Source organism: Vombatus ursinus, unplaced genomic scaffold (assembly GCF_900497805.2).
Source record: "Vombatus ursinus unplaced genomic scaffold, bare-nosed wombat genome assembly UNPS02012319.1, whole genome shotgun sequence".
In the NCBI taxonomy this organism is placed as follows: Eukaryota; Metazoa; Chordata; class Mammalia; order Diprotodontia; family Vombatidae; genus Vombatus; species Vombatus ursinus.
In genome coordinates this window covers 3,129,813-3,151,211 of record NW_020952097.1, presented here as the reverse complement: position 1 = coordinate 3,151,211, position 21,399 = coordinate 3,129,813, and the positions used below count along the sequence as shown (strand labels likewise).

Genomic DNA, 21,399 nt, shown 5'->3' with positions numbered 1-21,399 from the left:
AAATGTTTATTGAAAAGAAAATGGCTCAGCTCATTAGCATGATTTTGTTTACTTTACTCTTTCTCATTACCTCATCAATGGCCAGAGGCAGTTATATGGTACAGTGGATAGAGTGTCAGGTCTGGGTTGGGAAGACCTGAGTTCAAATCCAGCCGCAGATACTTACTAGCTGTGTGACCTTGGACAAGTGAGTCACTTAAGCTCTTCTTGCTTCAGTTTCCTCATCTGTAAAATGGGGATCATAATAACACCTACCTCCCAGGGTTGTAAAGACAAAATGAGATAATGTGTGTATTAAAGCTTTGAAAACCTTAGTGCTATGTAAATGTTAGCCATTATTATTATGCTTATGAGCACTTTGCCCTGTCTATGTTTAGAACATCCATTCTCCCTTAAACCTTTTATCTCATTTACTCTAGACTGTTGACCCTCCACAGACTCTGCCTAAAGAATGCCCTTGTTCCACTGGCAATACCTGGATGCTCCATCCCACATTCTACTGCAATCATTTAAATTCACTATTCCATCTCATTGACTCCAACCTGTCTCCTCAACAACACCTTCTCTATTCAGCCATCCCACTTCATTGTTTCCACTCCATCCCATCCACTACAGTTTATCTATTCTACCACTTGGATATGTTAACTCTGACATGTTAACATGTCCACATAATCTCATCTATTCTTCCCTGTCCACTCTGCTATATTCACACCACCTCTTCCTCTCAAACACTTCTACTCCATTTAACCAGCGTGGCGTAGCAGAAAGTGTACTTTAGAGTCACAAGCCCTGGGCTGAAATTCCACCTCCATCACTTACCTACCTGTTTACCTTGGGCATCGTTTAACCTCACTGTGCCTCAGTTTTCTCATCTGTAAAATGAATGGGGGTGGACTAGATGGCTTCTGGGGTCCCCTTTAACTTTAATCATAACAATAATAGCAAACATTTATATAGCTTTTGGAGAATTTCAAAGTGCTTTATGAATATTATCTCATTTGATCCTCAGCAATTCCTTTTTTGTTTTTTAAATTAATTTCTTCTGATTTATCAACAATCACTTCCATAAGCTTTTGAGTTTTAAATTTTCCTCCCTTTCCCTCTCCACCTCCCTCCCCAAGACAGCATGCAATCTGTTACAGGCTATACATATACATTCCTATTAAACATATTTTCACATTAGTCATGTTGTGAGGAAGAATTAGAAGCAATAGAAGGAACCACAAGAAAGAGGAAACAAAACAAAACAGAAGAAAAAAAAAGCAAATAGTATGCTTCAATCTACATTCAAACTCCATAGTTCTTTCTTTGGATGTGGAGAGCATTTTCCATCATGAGACTTTTGAAGATGTCTTAGATCCTTGTATTGTTGAGAAGGGCTAAATCTATCAAAGTTAGTCATCACACAATGTGGCTGTTACAGGTACAATGTTCTCCTTGTTCTGCTTACTTCACTCAGCATCAGTCCATACAAGTCTTTCCAGATTTTTCTGAAGTCTGCCTGCTCATCATTTCTTGTAGCACAATAGTATACATTCATATACCACAGCTTGTTCAGCCATTCCCCATCTGATGGGCATCCCCTCAATTTTCAATTCTTTGCCACCACAAAAAGAGCTGCTATAAATATTTTTGTACATGTGGGTCCTTTCCCCATTTGTATGATCTCTTTGGGACATAGCCCTAGAAGTGCTATTTCTGGGTCAAAGGGTATGCACATTTTTATAGTCCTTTGGGCCTAGTTCCAAATTGCTCTCCAGAATGGTTGGATCATTTCACAACTCCGCCAACAATGCACTAGAATTCCAATTTTCTCACATCTTCTCCAACATTTATCATTTTCCTGTCTTATCATGTTAGCCAATCTGATAAGTGTGCTGTCCTCTGGGCAATTCTTTGGGGAGATAGGTGCTAGGGGAAACTGAAACAGACTGAAGTGACTTGCCTGGAGTCACAAAGCTAGTAAGGGCCTGAGGCTGGATTTGAATACAAGTCTTAAAGGTTCTATCCACTGCACCAGCTGGTTCCTCTAAATTTCTGATCCTAGCATTCTATGAATCATTCTAGGTCACTTATTCCACTGTGACTGTCCTAGGTGACAATGATCTCTCCCTCCATGCCTACGTAGTAGGAGATTTCATCTGGTCCACAGGTACCTGAGAATCCAGAAAACTATTAGGCCTGTGGTGATAATGGTCTATTGCTAGACCCCTGGCATTGCCCTTGAAGTATTAGTGCCCCAGAATTCAGTTTCCTCAGGGTCTTGGGATACAGAGAAAGAGAGATGACTGGACTAGGGGTAAAGCAAGGACAGCTAAGAAGACAAAGGCCAGACCTACCTTCTAATCTGTGCTGAGTTGGATTGTTATAGCTATAGTGTTCACCTCAAGATGCTGATCTATGCTCCAAGCACCCCCATACCTCAGAACACTTGCTGCAGACCCAATATCAAAACTCAAGGTGATTTTTTTGAATGCCAGTAGGGCTAGAAATTAGCCCTGCAGTCACAAGTATTCTGTGCTAACTCCCTTCTCCCCGCAGGCTTATCTGTTTGCTTGATGCTCCAGCAATGTCCAGCCACCTCCAGGTGGGGCATGGGCAGAGCCCACTGATTTCAGTTCTTAAAAACACTTCCTTCTGGGAAGAACCCCTATCTATGCAGATATTATCAGCCCTGGGCCACAATTGCTAACCCCAGCCTGCCTAGAGAATCCTGCCAGGCTCAGCAGCATGTCTGCCAGGACCCTCACCACTCTTTCCAGGATCTACTTCCTGGAGCTGCTCTTCTCCGTTCTCCCAGGTATCTGTCCTGTCTACACTGCTTCTCTCCTCTTCCTCACCCTCTCTATGGGGCTGAGGCTCTAATTAGCTTCTAGATACCTCTATCCCTATCTCCTCCCTGTCTTCTCTTCCCTGGGGGTAGTGGCCTTGAAGCTTAGCTTCTCCTTCTTCTATTTGCTTGGCCTCTTCTCCCTGGAAACCTGGGGTGCGATTGGAATCTCTAATTAGCAGCCAGGTGTCTCTGCCATGGTCCCTAAGCTCCCTTTCCCATGGAGGCTTTGTGGAGGACTTAATCTCCTTGGTATGTCCTCTTCAGGGTCCTGGACCCAGGTGTGGCTAGTGGAGACAGGAGGCAAGGTGACACCTGAGGGCCATTCTGTGATCCTGACCTGCAAGGCCTCTGGCTTTAACTTCAAGGAATCCACCATGTCTTGGCACTGGAGCTCAATTGAGAGCCACAGGGAGTTCGTGGCCAGCATCAGCCCCGGAACTGGCAGTAACAGAGTACTGCACAAGAATTCAGGGCAGGGCCTTCATCACCAGGAACAATGAAGCCCAAACTGTCTCCCTGACCTTGTGTCAGTTGTGAAAGGAGGACTTAGGCAAATACTACTGTGCCAAACACATTCTGCTGGGGCCCAGGCAAAGGCTGTGACACAAACCTGGGATTAGAGCCCCAGATGCTACTGTGTTGTGTTCTCTCTCTCTCTGTATAGGGAAGGGGAGAAATAGGTTCTCCATGTGTATTTGTGGGTGTTCAGAGAAGGAAAGAGACTGGCTCTGTGTGTCTGTGTCTGTGTTTGTGTATGCAAATGAGTGCATGTATTACAGGGAAGGGAAGAAATAGGTTATGTGTGTGTGCTAAAGTAAGAGGCAGGACTTTCTCCCAGTCTGCATTGTTCCTCCACACTCTTGTGACTCCAGTCATTGCTTCAGTCTCAGCTGATGGCCTCCTCCACCCTTCCTCAGGGTGCCAGATAGCCACACTCACTGGGGCCAGGACTCCAGTGCTGATTCCTGGGGAAACAGTCAGTGACTAGGAGCAGGTAGAATTTAGGCTGAAGTCCTACAGTGAGAGCACATCCTTTGTGCCATGCACCTGACCTTGGGATTGACTCAATTGTTGGGATAAGCGGGAGGAGCAAACCCAGGCTCCATTCTGGAGGAACTCACAGCCTGGAGAGGCAGAACACCTGTGCCCCTGGGGAGCTCAAAGTCTTAACTCAAAGGTACCCAGAAAGAATTGATTGGTTCCTTTCCTCAGGAAGCCTTTCCTACACTATTTACCTTGTGAGGTAGGAGGTACATGTATAAAGTATACGCCCATTTTACAGATGAGAAAACTGGTTCACATGGGGGAAGAGGTCTGCCTGGAGTTACCAAGTTTAGGAGGTAGAGACTCAGGTCCGCTCCTAAATCCTTTGCCTGCTGGACCTCTGCTCCTCCCATTATACTTCAGGTCTCTTAGACCAGCTCCAGACAATGCATTGATCATTTGCTGGTCAGTAAGATCTCAGGAATCCTCCTTTTCAAGTTTTTTCAACCTCTAATTTGGATCTGGGAATAGGAAAGACTCCAAAGGTACTGTCAAGGATGCAGTCTTCTTCAAACTTGTGTTATAATTTTGTCACCATTAAGTCCTTTAGGGCTCTCTGTTCTCCAGACCTGGGACAGCTCTGTAGTCCAGCTAGACTCAGATGAAGGGGAATACACATAGCAAGGAGGAACACAAAGAGAGATGGCCAGGGACACTTGACCCCTGTAGATGTGCTTCTCCAGGGCACTGAGGTTCCATAAAGCTCTTCTATCCATCTTCTATTTCTCTACTCCATTTGAATCACAATGGGCTTTTTCAAGGCCCATTTTTTTCAGAGCTGTATTTCAAGAAATCATAAGTTAAAACTGTGCAAGAAAAAGAGCTAATTGTTCCAGCTTTAAAATAAAATGATGAAATAAATAGATAAGAAATTAAAAAAATTTAGTCCCCAACCACAAGATATCTTACAAAATGTAAGTGACTAAAAATTATATTCCTTTTGACAGAGCATCCATGAAGGAAGAAGAAGAAGAAGAAGAAGAAAAAGGAGTTTTTTAGAGCTATATTTCAAGAAATCATGAATTAAAACTGTGCAAGACAAAGAGTTAATCGTCCCTGGTTTTAAAAAAATTATGAAATAAGTGAGGGGCAGCTAGGTGGCGCACTGGATAGAGCACCAGCTTTGGAGTCGGGAGGACCTGAGTTCAAATTTGGGCTCAGACCAAACACTAGACACTTACTAGCTGTGTGACCCTGGGCAAGTCACTTAACCCCAATTGCCTAAAAATTAAAAAAAAAAGAAATAAATAGGAAGTTTTTAAAAATCTAGCCCCCAAACCACAAGATATCTTACAAAGTGTAAGTGACCAAAAATTTTATTTCTTTGGACAGAGCACTCACATGTAAGAATATGACTCCCCATATGGACATAAGGACCACATGTGATGAAGGAAGAAGAAAAGAAGAAAAAGAAGAAAATAACAGCAATGCCCAATTTGAATTGCAATGGCCCAGAATGTAGTGGGTGACCTTGACCTTTTAAAACTAAGGCTTGAGGGGCACAGCCAAGATGGTGGAGGGAAAGAGGTGACTTGCTTGAGCTCTCTCCCCAAACCCCTGCAAATACCTATAAAAATGGTTCTAAGCAAATTCTAAAGCAGCAGAACCCACAAAAAGACAGAGTGAAACAAATTTCCAGCCAAAGAGCCTGGATGGTTGATCGGAAAGGTATATCGCGCCAGGTGAGGAGAGGAGCGGAGTGTGGTGTGGGCACGCAGGCCGCAGTGATCCTGGAGCAGGCCTCAGAGGACTGAATCACGGATAGCTGTGGTGGTTTCCAGTCTTCTCAACCCATGAACACCAAAGACAACTTAGAAGGTCAGTGGGAAAAGTCTGTGACTGCAGTGAGAGAAGGAGCTAGGTATCAGCCACCCCCTGGGTCGTGGCTTTTTCCTGAACTTCCCGCCCACAGACTGAGGGGAAATCGAGCGGCTGATCAGAGGGGGATTGCAGGGTTCTCTTTGCCAGTACTGAGGCAGGAATCTCTTGCTTTACCAATGCTTGGATCTGGGTCACATTTCTGAGGGGCAGTCCTGGGGAGAGGAGGAATGCTGGTGTGTTGGAGCTTGTTGTGGTGGTGGAGAGGAGACACCTTGCCCCTTATCATAGCACCTTGGAAGAACTGAAAATTTTCAGGTCCCTAGAAGTATTTCTGAAAACAGCTGAACAAACCCCCAAAGCTTGAGACAGTATATTCTTCAAATTGGAAGCAGACTTTTACCTTAACAAAGAGTTTAAAACTCAAGTAATTGGCTGTATCATGAGTAAGTAGTGCAAAAAGAGTCAGACTATATTATCTTACTTTGGTGACAAAGAAGATCAAAACATACAACCAGAAGAAGACAATGAAGCCAACGTTCCTACATCCAAAGCCTGCAAGAAGAATATGAATCAGTCCCAGGCCTTGGAAGAGCTCAAAAGGGATTTTGAGAAGCAAGTAAGGGAAGCAGAAGAAAAACTGAGAGTTTTGCAAGAAAATCATGAAAAATGAGTCAACGGCTTGCTAAAGGAGACCCAAAAAAATACTGAAGAAAATAACACCTTAAAAAACAAACTAACCCAAATGGCAAAAGAGGTCCAAAAAGCCAATGAGGAGAAGAATGCCAATAAAAGCAAAATTGGCCAAATGGAAAAGGAAGTCCAAAAGCTTACTGAAGAAATACTTCCTTAAAAATGAGAATGGAGCAATTAGAAGCTAGTGACTTCATGAGAAATCAAGACACTGTAAAACAAATCCAAAAGAATGAAAAATTAGAAAACAATGTGAAATATCTCATTGGAAAAACAACTGACCTGGAAAATAGATCCAGGAGAGAGAATTTAAAAATTATTGGACTATCTGAAAGCCATGATCAAAAAAAGAGCCTTGACATCATCTTTCAAGAAATAATGCAGGAAAACTGTCCTGATATTTTAGAACCAGAGGGCAAAATAGAAATTCAAAGAATCCACCGATCACCGCCTGAAAGAGATCCCCAAAAGAAAACTCCTACGAATATTGTAGCCAAATTCCAGAGTTGCCAGGTCAAGGAGAAAATATTACAAGCAGCCAGAAAGAAACAATTCAAGTATTGTGGAAACACAATCAGGATAACACAAGATTTAGTTGCTTCTACATTAAGGGACTGCAGGGCATGGAATATAATATTTTGGAGGGCAAAGGAGATAGGATTACAACCAAGAATCACCTACCCAGCAAAACTGAGTATAATCCTTCAGGGGGAAAAATGGTCATTCAGTGAAATAAAGGACTTTCAAGCATTCTTGATGAAAAGACCAGAGCTGAATAGAAAATTTGAGTTTCAAATACATGACTCAAATGGAACATGAAGAGGTAAACAGGAAAGAGAAAATCATAAGAGACTTATTAAGGTTGAACTGTTTACATTCCTGCATGGAAAGATGACATTTGTAATTCATGAGACCTTTGTCAGTATTAGGGTAGTTGGAGGGGAAGAAATGATATGTACATATATACAGATATAGATAGATAGATAGATAGATAGAGGGCACAGGGTGAGTTGAAAATGAAGGGGTCATATCTGGAGAATAAAATTAAGGGGTGAGAGAGGATTATACTAGGAGAAAGAGAAAGGGAGAGGTAGAACGGGGTAAATTATCTCACAAAAAAAAACAGAAAAGAAAAGGCTCTTACAGTGGAGGGGAAACAGGGGAAGGTGAGAGGGAATGAGTGAATCTTATTCTCATAGGATTTGACTTAAGGAGGGAATAACATACACACTCAATTGGATATGGGAATCTGCCTTACCCTACAGGAAAATGGGGGAGGGGAGGTGTACCGGCCGCGCCGACCTTATGCCGGCCATGCCGAACACTCCTCCTATAAGGAGCAGGCTGCCAGAGTCATACTCACTCACCAGTCTTCGGTCCTCAACCGGATAAACACACAGAGACGAGCCATCAGGAGGCGCCAACACCAGAGCTTTATTCAGAGGCCATCACAGCAAGCCATCACAGCAAGGCCAAGCAGGAAGGCCAGAGCAACAGAGCAGGAGCAAAGAGAGCACGTGATCTGACCACGCTTGTTCCTTAAGTACCTACTAGCCCCTCCTCCCCAGCCCACTTGCTAGCCAATGATTGTAGGGTCAGATACCGGAAGGGGCTGTCTGAGTTTAGCACACCAAGGGAGAGGGAGTGACGCAGGAGGCTAGGACCGGATACAGGAAGGAGGCGTCTGGGATTAGTGCATAGACAGAGTATGTGACCTAGGAAGTCAGGAAGGACACAGGAAGGAGGCGTCTGGGGTTGATGTTGCTTATAGGGAGGGGACTAAGCAAAGGGAACTCATCCTCTGCCGTCCCACTCCCACGTGGCACCACCCCTTGCCTCAGGAGCACAAGCTCTGGCTACTTCCTTGCACCCAGCTTATCTCACATAGCACTGCTCACTGCCTCAGGGCTTCTCTGTACCCAGCCCATCCCAGTCCACCACGACTCCGCCTACCACAGCCCCTGCCTCGACTTCCAAATACTGAGATTCTACCCCAATCTTGCCACAACGCTCACCTGGCAGTTGTCAACATCAGACAGTCCCTCACAATTCCCCCTTTTTGTTTAATAGAGGGGCGGAGACGGGGTCTCCATACTAGTCCTTCGGTTCTGAGTGCCTCTATAGAACCTCTAAGAATCCTAAGAAAACCTCCTAATATAGTGGGTAGTAACAATAACAGTATAAATGCAAAAAGAGTTATAAATGCCCAATGGGTTACAAGGGAGGGGATGGCGAAAGAGGCATGCTTAATCCAAATCGCTAAGGTGATGAACAATATCATCAGTCTCGTGTTGGTGCCAAGTGTCAGATATGTTCCGTGCCAGTCTAATTAACACCCGCAAAGCCTGGAGTACAGAGGAAAGATTTGTAGTCTGGATCTGGGAAAGGGCACGGGTATCATTACACCAAATAGAAAAGAAAGGGAGAGTGTCATTTATGCTTTGTGAAACGGTGTCGCAAGTGGTGTTATGGTTTAAGGGTGTTACACAAATGGATCAATATCAGCCATCGCATGCCAACTGCTATTTCAATTCCAGCCATATAAGTTCATTCCCAATGTCCTGGGTAGCCAATGCTACTTTTTTGAATCTGCTCCTCCAGCTGCTGATCAATATTAGCCTGCACTTGGAGGGCTTGGGCAAATTTATTGGCCAGTTCCTCTATTTTTGAGGCAAGCAATTGCTGTCCACTATATAAGTCCTGTATCTGGAACTCCTCGAAGATGGATGCTGCCAACGCCAAGTGCCCCCAGCCATTCTCTCTTGTGTCCCAGGACACTGGAGCTGATGCAACCTGTGGCAAAGTCCTGATCGCGCAAAAAGTGAAAACAGTTTACTCAGTTTAGACATCCTAACTGTCTTTTCTATCTGCTCTCTCTGAATTTTCTGTTGACTGTGTTTCTTCTCCCATCCTTGTTGTCTCTCCCGGGGCTTCTTCAACTCGTTTTGTTCTTCTTTCTGGTACCCAGTGGCTCTGGCCAATCAGAATCTGTAAGACATAAATACCCCGGCCCTCTCCACAACACTACAAATGGGCTTTGCCAGTTTCCCTCATCGTCCTTCCAGAGGACTTTCTGGTTAAGGGATGGTGCATGTAGTGCTGTTTTTAAGGGGCCAGATGAATTACAAGTGGGTGGTGTTATTAGCTGTAGCATGCTAGGGGATAGGCCTGTGTCTCTATCTAGACAGAGAAAATTGTATGTATACAAAGCTTTATCCATGTCTGCTTGTGTAGGCCACTGCCCTGAGCCCCGACCTCCTACTCCCCGTTTTTGTTTATTGAGGGTAGCTTTCAAGGTATGATGGGTTCGCTCAACAATAGCCTGACCTGTGGGGTTATAGGGGATCCCTGTAACATGCTTAATGCCAAAGGATGTGAAAAAGGCAGTCATATGTGTAGATAAATAGGCAGGCCCGTTGTCAGTTTTAATGACATGAGGGATCCCCACAGAGGCAAAACAATGGTACAGATGCTTAATAACTGATGGGGTGTTCTCCTTACTGGATACAGTGGCCATTATAAATTTGGAAAAAGTATCAATGCAGACATGGATAGTGACACGGCCAAGGTGAGTAACATCCATTTGCCACAAGTCATTGGGAAAAAGACCTCGTGGGTTAATCCCCTTACTGGATGGAGGGGGGAGAAAAGGAACACACCGCACACATCGCCTCACAATTTGTTGAGCCTGTTCACGAGTTAAACCATACAGGCGTCTCAGGGAGCTTGCTGGTAGGTGTAAAAAATCATGGGCTTGTTCAGGAAGGGTGAGGACTGGCAGTAGAGAGCACTGTAAGGCACAATCCGCTACATCATTGCCCTCAAAAATGCCTCCTGAGGTGGACTGATGAGAATAAACATGGAGAATGTAGAGGGGGTTGTTTCGCTGTAACAAAATTTGCTGTAATTCCCTCAGGAGGGAGGATATGGTGGACTTATGAGGTTGGAGGATGGCATCCTCTATGCATCTAAGAACCTTTACTGCATATAGACTATCAGAGATTATGTTTATAGGCTCAGGATATTTACGGCAAGCATGGAGGATGGCAAAGAGCTCATTTTTCTGAGTAGAGTCATAGGGGGTTTCTAATACTATTATTTCCTTGGAGGCCTCATGATAAATAGAGGCCTTATTTTTTTTTGTAGCATCAGTGAAAACATTTGAACCTTGAACAGGTTCCCCCATAACCTTTCGTTGGGGTGGTACTAAGGTTATTTGCTCTAGCATAGGGAGAAGCAGGCAGGAGGAATGGGGACTTATCTTGGCCCACTGGGAGCAAAGTGCCCAAGACCAATAGGTTTGCATAATGGCTTCTCGCTGTCCAGGTTCAAAAATCGAGTAAAGTAAAGGTCGCTGCCCAGACAAGTGGACAGCCCTTTGTACTGCAGCTAAGGCTAGTTCCCCTAACATCTCATAATAATTTGGCAGTACCTTGTGAGCCTTCTTTGCATATACAAATTCTAATAATTTGGGACCTTGGTGTATAACACAAAAAGGGCTCTGTTGATTGACCAAGGAGACCTCTATTCTACCTTTGGGGTCCCATCTGGCGGTCTGGGCCTAGGCAGCAAGTGAGAATATTTGGGACACTGCTGCCTTAGCAGCAGGAGTCCATGCCCGAGGGGACTTTAAATCTGAATTTCCTTTTAATATATCATATAAAGGCTGCATTACAGCAGGAGGAATGGGTGTGTGGGCCCTGAGCCATTGGATCTGTCCCACTAACTTTTGGAAGTGATTCAAGGTGGTTATCTTATCAAGCCCTAGTTCAGGAATTTGATTGCTAATAGAAACAGCCTCCATACGAAGGCCTAGGTATGTGAGTGGGTAATTTTGTTGGATTTTGTCAGGGGCCACCACCAAACCATAATGAGCAAGTGCAGAGATGGTTTCTTTTACTAATCTTGCTAGTGTCTCATCACTGCTAGTGGCTAATAAAATATCATCCATATAATGAAGTATTGTGGCTTTAGGCCATTTGTCCCTGATAGGGTCCAGCACTCTCCCCACATAAGCCTGACATAAGGTGGGACTGCAGCACATTCCTTGGGGCAGGACCTTCCACTGATATCTTAAATCTGGTCCTGCATTATTGGTAGTATGTATGGTAAAGGCAAATCTCTTTCTATCTTCTGGGAATAATGGGATAGAGAAAAAACAATCTTGGATGTCTATGACTGTCACAGGCCATCCAGAAGGCACTAAATTAGGGGAGGGGAGGCCAGGCTGTAGGGTTCCCATGGGCTCTAGGGTGGTGTTAACCACCCTGAGATCTATTAACATTCGAAATTTCCATGATTTCTTTTTTATTACAAACACTGTGCTGTTCCAGGGGCTGGATGTGGGCTCAATGTGCCCCACCTGTAACTGGTGCTGTACTATATCACATAAAGCCTGGGCTTTCTCTGCAGGGAGGGGCCATTGGGGTACCCAGACTGGGTTATTAGATCTCCATGTTAGAGGAGTGGGTCTGATACAAGAAAATTTTTGCTGTTGCCCAATGGCCCCAATTAAAAATCCTGCGGGGGTGGTATATAAACAGATGCACCACAAGCCTTCAAAATATCCCTTCCCCATAAATTGTATCTCAAACCTGTAACTACTAGGGGTTGGATGGTCCCTTGCTTATCTGTGAATTGCCAGGGCAGCTCCTCTGCTGATACCCATGCTTGTTGTGCCCCTCCGACCCCATTGATCATTGTGGCATCAGGTTGGACTCGCCAAGAGGGGGGCCAAAATAGTCGTGAGATGACAGAACGATCAGCTCCTGTGTCTAATAATCCCTTAAAGGATCGCCCCTTAATTTGGATAGTTGCCCATGGCTTACTGTGTTCTATATGTTGTACCCAATTAATATCATTATTGTGGCTAACCAGCAGGGGGAGGGCTTGAGCCACTACCTCCCCTTCGTCTATGTAAGCTGCCGAATCATGTGGGTTAGTTACTATAATCTGTTGCTGGGGCTGGTGAGCAATAACCGTGGTATGGACAATAACTGGGGTATATGATGAAAGGCCCACCACGAGGGCTGCTTGGAGGGCAGAATTAAGCCCAGTCACTGGCATTATGGTTGTATCTCTGGGGTCTATTTGGAAATTTCCTTTGCTGTAAAGGGGAAGTCCGAACCACCGGGTAGAAGTCGGAGATATTCCTGATGCAGCCCCGAGGGATCATTCTGAGGGGGTGGAGCTTCCATCTGGTAAGCTTGTTGAGGGGCCCTCCTTGCCCCACCTCCTGACTGGCTTGCAGCATTCTTTAGCATAATGGCCGGATTTGTTACAATTGTAACAAATTACCTTAGGGCGGGCTCCACCAGGTTTCTGGCGGCATTGTGCCTTGAACTGACCGGCTTTTCCGCATAGATAGTACAATTTAGTCTCTTTTGTTTTCAGCACTTCTGATAGCCCTTTCCAAATGGCCGCCTGTAGGTGGGTCACGAAATCTGGGAAGGGTTTATCAGGACCTTTTTTAATCTTGGTCAGGGAGGGCCTTTGTTTCCCCAAAGCCTGAATCTTACTAAAAGCCCATAGGGCACATTGGGATATAGCTGCAAACACTGTATTTAGTGTCTCTTTTAACTCCTTAAATTTCTTCCATTCTAAAGGGGCCCAGGTCCTCTCTCTGTGGGATAAGTGTGGGGGAGGGGGCCGCCCCTCCGTGTGGCTTTCCTTGCTACGGTTTCCTGCTCTCTCTTTGCTCCTACTCTCCCGCTCCTGCCCTCCTGCCCGGCCTTGCTTTCTTTTCTCTTGCTTATTTTCCCATTCCCTGTTTCCAGTATCCTCTGTCTCACTCCCTGGTTCTGTCTCACTCCTTGATTCTTCCTCACTACTGATTTCTGCTTCTTTCACTCTTTTATATACTTCTTTCCCTTGCACCTCCCGATCTGGGACCTTAACAAACAACTGTCCCATCTTTCTTCCTTCACCCTATTGGCTACGGGTCTCGTCTCTCTTCCCGTGACCAGACCAGCTGGTCCACGGGGTCTCTGGCCTATTTCCTCCACCCCACGTTGGGTGCCACTTGTACCGGCCACGCCGACCTTATGCCGGCCATGCCGAACACTCCTCCTATAAGGAGCAGGCTGCCAGAGTCATACTCACTCACCAGTCTTCGGTCCTCAACCGGATAAACACACAGAGACGAGCCATCAGGAGGCGCCAACACCAGGGCTTTATTCAGAGGCCATCACAGCAAGCCATCACAGCAAGGCCAAGCAGGAAGGCCAGAGCAACAGAGCAGGAGCAAAGAGAGCGCGTGATCTGACCACGCTCGTTCCTTAAGTACCTACTAGCCCCTCCTCCCCAGCCCGCTTACTAGCCAATGATTGTAGGGTCAGATACCGGAAGGGGCTGTCTGAGTTTAGCACACCAAGGGAGAGGGAGTGACTCAGGAGGCTAGGACCGGATACAGGAAGGAGGCGTCTGGGATTAGTGCATAGACAGAGTATGTGACCTAGGAAGTCAGGAAGGACACAGGAAGGAGGCGTCTGGGGTCAGTGCTACACAAAGGGACCCAGGACGTTAGGAAGTTCACAGGAAGAAGGCATCTGGGGTTGATGTTGCTTATAGGGAGGGGACTAAGCAAAGGGAACTCATCCTCTGCCGTCCCACTCCCACGTGGCACCACCCCTTGCCTCAGGAGCACAAGCTCTGGCTACTTCCTTGCACTCAGCTTATCTCACATAGCACTGCCCACTGCCTCAGGGCTTCTCTGTACCCAGCCCATCCCAGTCCACCACGACTCCGCCTACCACAGCCCCTGCCTCGACTTCCAAATACCGAGATTCTACCCCAATCTTGCCACAACGCTCACCTGGCAGTTGCCAACATCAGACAGTCCCTCACAGGGAGGGAACAAGAGAGTAGGGGGATGATAGAGAGGGAGGCAGATTGGGAAAGAGAGTAATCAGAAGCAAATACTTCTGAGGAGGGTCAGGGTCAAAAGAAAGAATAGAATAAATGGGGGGCGAGTGGGATAGGATTAAGGGAAAAAGAGTTAGTTTTTCACAGCGTGTCTACTATGGAAGTGTTTTGCATAACTGCGCATATATAACCTATATTTAGTTGCTTGCCTTATCAATGAGGGTGTGTGGGGAGGGAGGAAGGGAGAAAATTTGGAACCCAAAGTTTTAAAAACACATGTTTAAAAAAATGTTTCACATGCAACTGGGAAATAAGAAATACAGGAAATGGGGTACAGAAATCCACCCTGCCCTATAGGAAAATTGAAGGGGAAGGGGGTAAGAAAAGGGGGGGAGAGATAGAAGGGAAGACAGACTAGGGGAAGGGGTATTCAGAATGCTTGCCATCTTGGGGTGGGGGGAGGGGTGAGATGGGGTGAAAATTTGAACTCAAAATCTTGTGCAAGTAAATGTTGAAAACAAAAAAAAAATAAAAATTACCATAATATAAAAAAATCTTAAAAAAAAATAAAGAGCCAACCAAATGTATGTCAAAAAACCAAAAAGCAAAAAAAACCCTAAGGTGTAAACTAAGACTTGGAGTCAGGAAGACCTGAGTTCAAATCTGGCCTCAGACATTTACTAGCAGTATGACCCTGGGCAAATCACTTAGTCTCTGTTTAACTTAGTTTCCTCAACTGTAAAATGGGAATAATTACACATACCTCCCAGAGTTGTCGTGAGGATCAAATGACATAATCATTTTAAATCACTTGGCACATAGTTTTATATAAATGCTAGTTGCTATCATCATCATCATCATCATCATCATCATCACCACCACCACCACCACCATTGTCATCTGAACCAAGTCTTGCCATACTGTTACTTTCCCAGTCCTGGCTACTACAGCTTTCTTAGTTCAGTGTAAGATTGCATTAACTTTCTTAGGTGCCACATTGAACTTGGGAGTCCATTAAGGCTCCAAGATCCTTTTTTTCCCCAGGGGAATTTTTCTCTAGCCACACTTCCTCCATCTTATACTTGTGAAGTTTTTTTTTTTTTTGGAACCAAATGTAAGACTTTACATTTATCCCATTTAAATTCCACTGTATCAGAATTTTGTTTGATAATATGGCTTGTTTTGTCTAGATCTTTCTGAGTCCTAACTTGTCCAGAATATTAGTTACAAATATGTTCTTAAATTATTGACCAATTTCCGTAATGAATTTTGATTCAAAAATTTAAAATAAAAGCAAGGAGACTACATCAATATAATACAAAGATCATATACTATGCCCAGGCTGGATTTATACCAAGAATGTAGGACAGGCTCAATATTAGGAAAATTATGAGCATAATTGACCATATCAATGACAAAACAATAAAAATCATGTAATTACTTCCATAGATGCAGAAAGAGCTTTTGACAAACTATAAGACCCATTCCTGTTAAAAACACTAGAAAGCTTAGGAACAAATGGAGCTTTCTTTAAAGTGATAAGTATGGGACAGCTAGGTAGTGCAGTGGATAGAGCTCCAGCCTTGGAGTCAGGAGTTCAGATCTCACCTCAGACACAAAATACTTACTAGCTGTGTGACCTTGGGCAAGTCACTTAACCCCATTGCCTAACCCCCCTCCAAAAAAAATATAAAGTGTTAAGTACTAGCTAGGACTAAGGAAATGAGGAATACTACATCATGGGGAATATGGACCCAGGAATGAAGAGTCTACATAGGGGTAGGTAGGGGGAGTGCCACAGATGAACAACATAAGGTGAGGGGAGGAAAGGCCCTAAAAATAGTAGAATTTGAAAGGTTTATCCTAAGAGGTGTCACCAGAGACGAACCTTGATGGATATGAAGAACTCTAAGACTAGGAATTTAGGAGTGGGAAACTTTCTAAGCATTGAGGACATCTTGTACAAAGACATGAAGGCAGGAAACATAATATCGTTGTTAGGGAATAGAAAGTAAGCCAGTTTATCTGGAATAGAGTGAGGGGAAGGAAGTGAAATGTCTGATTGTGAAGGACCTTAATTGCTAAGCTGAGGAGTTTGTATTGTGTCCTAGAAAGATGGGGAGCCACTAAAACTTCTTGAGAAAGAAGGTCAGATGTGCATTTAACCAAGTTTATTTTGGCAGCTGTGATTGGACTGATTGGAGACAGGAGAGCCTGGGGGGAAGGGGATCAAGTAGGAGACTTTTGTAATATTTCAGGGGGACAGGTTATGAAACCTCAAATGAGGATGGTAGCTCTGTGAGTGGTGATGAGTATGAAAGATATTGGGGAAATAGAACAGACAAGACACGATAAGTTATTGGATGAGGTGGTGAGGTTATGCAGAGCATGAAATGTTGAAGAAAGGTCACAAACTTGAATGGCTATGGTCTCAAAAGAAATGGGGAAGTTTAGAGTATGGACAGGTTGTAGGAGAAGGTAATGAGCTCCATTTCAGACAAGTTGAGTTTGAGATACATCCTAGACATCCAAGTGAAAATGTACTTCAGGTAAGTTGGTGATCTCTGGAACCTGAGTTTAGGAAAGAGATCAAGGCTAGTTATATAAATTTGAGAGTAATCTGTAAAGAGAGTCTAATTGAGCCCATTGGATTTGGTGATGTCATCCAAAGAGAAATGGTAGAAACAGAAGAGGACCTAGGATAAACTGAGGCTTCTCTGGGATCAACTACTTATTAAAGAAGTTTTTCTCATCTGCAAAAGGAGGATAATAATGTTTATACTAACTAATCAAAAGGTGGTTGTTGGGAGAACACTGCAATCCTTGAAGCCCTGTAGAAATCTGAGGTATTAGCATCAGTATTATCATTACCTCATACTGGAGCTTGGGAATCTGCAAGATTTCTGCAAAATCATGACAAAACATTCTTTGTGTCCAAAAACACTTGTGATAGTGGGATTGTGACTGGTGGAAACCCCAAATGAGCCTTGCTTTTTTATAGCAAAAATTAATGTGGTGATATTTCCCCCTAGCGGTGGTACTGAGGAAACACCAGGCAATTCATTGGTTGCTGGAACCACCAACATAATATTCAGAAAATCAGTGAGAATCACAAGATCTTTGATCTAGATGTGACCTTTAAGATCACCCTAGGCCTAGGGTGGGGAACCTTTGGTCTTAAGGCTGCATGAGGCCTTAGTTAACTTTGAAATTAAGAAATAATTTTCATTTTTTAAAATTATAAAGTATATAGTAGTTAGATTTTTACAAAATAATGTACGTTTTAAAGTATATCTAACAAGTTTCTTGAATGTGATCTTATTTGATTACAGTTAAATTTCCACCATGAAAAGATTTCCCACTCCTGACCTAGTCCAACCCATTTATTTTATAATTAAGGAAACTGATGGTCAAAGAAGGGAAATGACTTGTCTAAAGTCTCAGAGGCAGTGAATGGTAGGACAAGGACTTGAGCCCAGATGTTTTAGCTCCTCCTTCCTTTATTTGTCCATACTATACCACACTACTTTTGTGGGAAGAGATTTTTTAAAATTAACAATAGAGTATAGAGGCTGTCATTTATGTTATTGACGGTGAAACACAAGCATTCATAATTGCAACACCTAGTTATTCTGTTGTTTCAGTTGTGTCTGACTCTTTGTGATTCCATCTGGAGTTTTCTTGGCAAAGATACTAGAATGGTTTGCCATTTTTCTCCAACTCCTCTTACAGATGAAGAAATGGAGGCAAGCAGGGCTAAGTAACCGTGCCTAGAGTCACGTAGCTAGTAAACGTCTGAGGCAGGATTTGAACTCAGGAAGATAAGTCATGAGCTGTTGAGGAGAGTTTGAATGGCATATATTTTTCTATTCCTTCTAGCTGGATTTGATTGCTGATATAGCAAAAACCAACAGTTTTGTGGAATTGTTTTGTATCCTGCTGCTTTGCTAAAGTTATTAATTGCTTCTATTAATTTTATTTGAATCTCTGGGGTTCCCTAAGTACACTTAGAATAATTGGTGGTTATTGTCTTTTGTTCTTGAAGAGGACCAAAATGACATCCCTATGTTAGAGTTAAGTCATAGTGGCTGATCAGACCAATACGAGCTCAGGATTCTCTACCACAGGTTGGGCACAGGTAGCCCATGTGCACATTTGTGGTGGATTCTCTAAATTTGTGCATCTTACATTTCTTTTAAGCTACTTCAATTCTACTTTGCTCATAGAGTAAAGCACCTTTTCTTTTAGGGCATGCTACGCTGGGTGGTCCTGTGTCGTACAATCAATTTCAAAGTTCTTGAAAGAGACCTTGAAAGTGTCCTTGTATTACTTTTTCTAACTATCGTGTAAGTGCTTGCCCTGTGTGAGTTGTCTATAAAATAGCCCTTTTGGCAAGCATATGTTTGGCATTCAAACAACGTGGCCAGGCCATCAGAGTCACATTCTCTGCAGCAGAGTTTGAATGCTTGTTCAAGAAAGGACCTCAGTGGGGCAGCTAGGTGGCGCAGTGAATAGAGCTCTGGCCTTGGAGTCAGGAGTACCTGAGTTCAAATCCAGTCTCAGACACTTAACACTTACTAGCTGTGTGACCTCGGGCAAGTCACTTAACCCCGATTGCCTCACCAAAAAAAAAAAAAAAGCAAAAAAAGAAAGGACATCAGTGTCTGGTATCTTTTCCTGCCAGGTGATCTTCAGAATCTTCCTAAGACAATTCAAATGGAAGCAGTTCAATTTCCTGGCATGGCACTGGTATAATATCCAGGTTTCACAGGCATACAGCAATGAGGCCAGCACAATGGTTCTGTAGACCTTCAGTTTGGTAGTCAGTCTAATACCTCTTCTCTCTCACACTTTCCTTTAGGGCCTCCCAAGCACTGAGCTAACTCTGGCAATGCATGCATCAACCTCATTTTCAATGTGTACATCCCTGGAAAGTATACTGCCAAGGTAAGTGAACTTATCCACAGTATTTAAAACTTCTCCATTTGCCATAATTGATTGTTCCACATGTGGATGATGGCTGATGGAGCACCACTGTTTTGTTGGTGTTAATTGTTAGGCCAAAATTAGCACAAGCAGCAGGGCATCAATCCATACTTTGTTGCATCTCAGCTTCAGAAGCTGCATTGAGTGCACAACCATTTGCAAAAAGAAAATTATGCACCAACCTTCCCTCCTTGGCTTGTAGCCTTTTCAAGTTGAAGAATTTACCATCAGTGCAGTAGCTGACCTTGATGCTGAGTTTGTCCTCATTGAAGGTATTTGAAAACATGGCTGAAAATATCATGCTAAAAGCATGGGAGAAAACACACAGGCTTGTTTCACTCCATCGGTGACTGGGAAAGCATGAAAGCATTGTCCAGAACCTGAGCAAGCATGCCATCATGAAATTGACACACAGTGCTGATGAACTTCTCTGGGCAATCAAATGAGTAAATTAATTTAGGTAGAATTGTCATTTTTATTTTACTAGCTCAGCCCACCCATGAGCAACTGATATTTTTCCAAGTTATTTAGATCTGACTTTATTTGTGTGGAAAGTGTTTTGTAATAATGTTTATATATTTCCTTGGTTTGTCTTTGCAGGTAGACTCTCAAATATTTTATGTCTACAGTAATTTTAAATGGAATTTCTCTTTCTATCTCTTGCTGCTGGGCTTTGTGAGTAATATATAGAAATGCCCATGTTTTGTGTGGGTTTATTTTATATCTGCAACTTTGCTAAATTTTCGTGTTATTTCAAATAATTTTTTCCTTGATTCTCTAGGCTTCTCTAAGTATACCATCATATCATCTTCAAAGAGTGATAGCTTTGTTTCCTCATTGACAATTCTAATTTCTTCAATTTCTTTTTCCTCTGTTATTGCTAAAGCTAACATTTCTAGCACAATATTGAATAATGATGATAATGGCATCCTTACTTCACCCCTGATATTATTGGGAAGGCTTCTAGCTTATCTCCTTTACAGATATTGCTTGTTGATGATTCTAGACAGATACTACTCATTTCAAGGAAAGCTCCCTTTATTCCTATGCTCTCTAGTGTTTTTTTTTTTTTTTTAAATAGGAATGGGTGCTGTATTTTGTCAAAAAGCTTCTTCAGCATCTATTAAGATAATCATATGATCTTGTTATTGATATGGTCAATTATACAGATACAGATTTCCTAATATTGAACCAACCCTACATTCCTGGTATAAATCCCACTTGGTCATAGCGTATGATCCATGTGATCTATTGCTGTAATCTCCTTGCTTAGACTTTGTTTAAAATTTTTGCATTAATATTCTCTATTAGCCTCATATATTTTTGTTAGTTCCATATATATATATATATATATATACACATATATAGGATATCATACCCTTTAAAAAGAGATATTTGATATACATTTTTTCCCAATTGGCCACTTCCTTTTTCATCCTGGTGATGTTCATTTTATTCACGTGAAATATTTTCAATTTCATGTAATAGAGATTATCTATTTTTAATTTGGTGATCAGTGCAATCTACCTCTCTCTCTCTCTCTCAGCTATACCTTTGAAAGATAACTGGTTCTAATTTTTAATATTTAAATATTAATATTCCCTTGCACAACAAATTAATGATATTAAATATTAATATTTAATATTCAAGTCACATGTCTATTTCAGGCTTATTAGGATATATGGTGTGATTAGCCTAAGGCATGTTTTTTCCCAAATTGCTTTCCAATTTAAACTTATGTCTTTCTGACTTCAGGTCCATCACATTATCTATCCACTGCAACACCTCACCTCCTCAAATAGCTAGCATTTATATATCACTTTAAGGTTTTCAAAGTCCTTGATTACTTCATCATTTGATAAGACTCAGTAAAAGTATAGTTTGCATTATTGTAGTCTGAGAATGAACATTTTTCATTCCTTATCTTCCTAAGACCTAGCTCAGTCATCACTGCTTCCAAGAAGCCTTCTCATATCCCACAGACTAGAATAGATCTCTCTCTCTCCACAATGTCTCATCCCACTGCTTGACTTCTAGGCACTTATCATATTCTATCCTGTATCATAGTGCTCTATTGTCTACCTACCTGTTTGTCAGTCTGTCTATCTATCTATCTATCTATCTATCTATCTATCTATCTATCTATCTATCTATCTATCTAT

General features: G+C 42.9%; 1 pseudogene; it reads left to right on the top strand.

Moving 5' to 3' along the window:
- Positions 1-2,692: 2,692 nt before the first annotated feature.
- The window catches only part of LOC114039756, a 201,755-nt pseudogene continuing 183,048 nt past the window's right edge, over positions 2,693-21,399 (top strand).